The sequence below is a fragment of the Penaeus japonicus genome, unplaced genomic scaffold (genome assembly GCF_977035675.1).
Source record: "Penaeus japonicus unplaced genomic scaffold, GWHDUDI00000001_assembly GWHDUDI00000020, whole genome shotgun sequence".
NCBI classification, from domain to species: Eukaryota; Metazoa; Arthropoda; class Malacostraca; order Decapoda; family Penaeidae; genus Penaeus; species Penaeus japonicus.
The window spans coordinates 10,017,847-10,020,346 of record NW_028234422.1 but is presented as its reverse complement, the minus strand read 5'-3'; the positions used below and the strand labels follow the sequence as shown (position 1 = coordinate 10,020,346).

Sequence of the window (2,500 nt, the reverse complement as noted above, 5' to 3'; positions counted from 1 at the left end):
TATATGTACTGTGTTTATATCTATCTATCTATATATATATATATATGCATGTATACATAAATAAATGCCTTAGATATATTTTTTAGAATAATTTCTAAAGTGAGGGATTGTTCTTGTTTCTCCCTGATACATCTAAGGCAGTCCTGTAAATATGTAGTTACCATTCACTAGAGAAGATTTGACAAATAAACACCATCCTTGTCTTTTAAGGGATGTCACTGATATTAATGTCAAAGCATTATTGCCTTATGGTTTTTTAGAGAGACCAACAATCAAAAAAAAATTGTGTAGGAAAGAGAGATACGTTAAATGCTTAACAGCTCTTTTACACTCGGCTGTACTGACATGCCCGTTGGAAGATTTTTACCAGAATGTCCTCAGGCACTACAAAGTCTGTAGATATGTTATATAATCTTTCTCTTTTCTTTTTCTCACTCACACTCACTTTCTTTTTTTTAATTATTACTAAGGCGGTCCTATAGTGTTATGTTTTTTAAGTCAGTTTTGCTCGTAATTTTTCCTTGGTACTGATTTTGCTTTATGATGATGTTTATGTTTTCATGCCCTTTTCTTCTTAGATATTTTCTAAACCTATCATGCCTTTCCCCTCCCATTTCCCCAACCAACCCCCCTGCCTGAAAAAAGAGAAAAAATAAGAATTAGGGATGGCCTTCAAAAAGATATCTATATATATATTGGAACCTTTTATGGAATTGGTCACGTGTGTTAGGGTTGTCTACTCACTTTTATGCTAAGTTTTACGTAGATTGTTGTCACATGTTAAAAAATATGTAAATGATAATTTAAATTTTTAATATTTTTAAAATTATTTCATATAATAAAAATTCTGTATAAAAAATAAAATAATGGAAAAGGTAAATGTTTTGTTAAAGATATTTTATAAGTATTTGTTATGAAAAAATTTATAATTAAAATTATTTAAAGGGGGTTTTTAAGGTAAATGTTTGTTTTGTAATTTTAAAATTTTAATGATAAATGAAATTATTATTTTATTTAAAAAATGAAAGTTTTTAATGTGGTTTTGAAAAAAAAAATATAATTTGGGTTTTAAAATTTGTTTTTTTTTTTCTTTCCTTTCCTTTCACAACATAAAAGCAACACAAAACATAACTCACCCACAACCCCATTTCAACATCCATACAAAAATACCCCAACCATAACCCCAACACAACACAACACAACCCCAACCCACAACGCCTAAGCATACGCATATGTATATACATACACTTATGCATACACTTACACATATGCATACACTTAAACATATGCATACACTTACACATATGCATATGGGTATGCATATGCATATGGATACGCATATGCATACTCATACGCATATCCATACTCATATGCATACACATATGCATTCACATATGCATACACATTTCACATAGGGAACCCCATACCATACACATACCATACACAACCAAAACCACATAACCCTACACATAGGCATAAAATCCATACACCCAAAACCCTAGGCATACACTAAATAAAAACATACACATACACATACAAAATAACATACTTTTACACCCTACAAAACACAATTATACACATACATACACATCCCCATACAATCATACACATACCAAAACACATAAAATAAAACATACACATATTTTTACACAAAATTTTCAATACATAACCCTTTATACACAACTTTACACATCTTATTAAAACATTTCTTTTACACATCATACAATACATACACATAAAATACACATACCAAAACACATACCAAACACATACCAAAACACATACAAACAAAATACACATACATACACATACCATACACATAATACAATACATACACATACCAAACACATACCAAACACATACTTAAAACACATACTTTAAAAACTTATACAAACATATAAATAATAAAATTAAAAAAAAATATATTATTTTTTATTTATTATATGAAAGAATGAAATGTTAAATTGTTATAAATATTATGATAAATTGTATATGTTTAAAGTATAAAATACAAAGCCCTAGGGATATACATCCATATATGTGTATATTTGTATAAATTTGTGTAAATATATATAATATATATAAATATATATATATATATATATATATAATATATATAAATATATGTATATATAGTTTTAAATATATATAAATATATGTATATATATAATATATTAATTTTTATATATAAAAATTAAAAATTAAAATATATTTATATATATATTATATATTATGTATATATATATATATATATATATATATATATAATATATAATATAAAAAATATATATATTATATATATATTTTTATATATATATATAATTTTAATTTTTTATTATATGCCAAAAAATGTAAGATTTAAAATTTATATATATATATATTTATTAATATTTTATAAAATAAATTTTAAAAATATTTTAAAATATATATATATTTTTTGGGGGGTATACTTTATCATTGATTTTATGAAATTTTAAAAATGTTAATGATTAAAAATGTA

The 2,500-nt window shown here is 24.2% G+C and overlaps 1 protein-coding gene across 2 annotated transcripts in view; it reads left to right on the top strand.

Annotated features, from left to right (window-relative positions):
- LOC122262304 (SUZ RNA-binding domain-containing) overlaps nt 1–82 on the top strand; it is a 17,323-nt gene extending 17,241 nt beyond the window's left edge. For both annotated transcript variants that reach the window (XM_043030296.2, XM_043030295.2), the window contains one exon: nt 1–82. This exon is cut by the window's left edge and continues 1,445 nt beyond it. The gene's annotated coding sequence lies outside the window, so the exon portion shown is untranslated.
- The last annotated feature ends 2,418 nt before the right edge of the window (nt 83–2,500 follow it).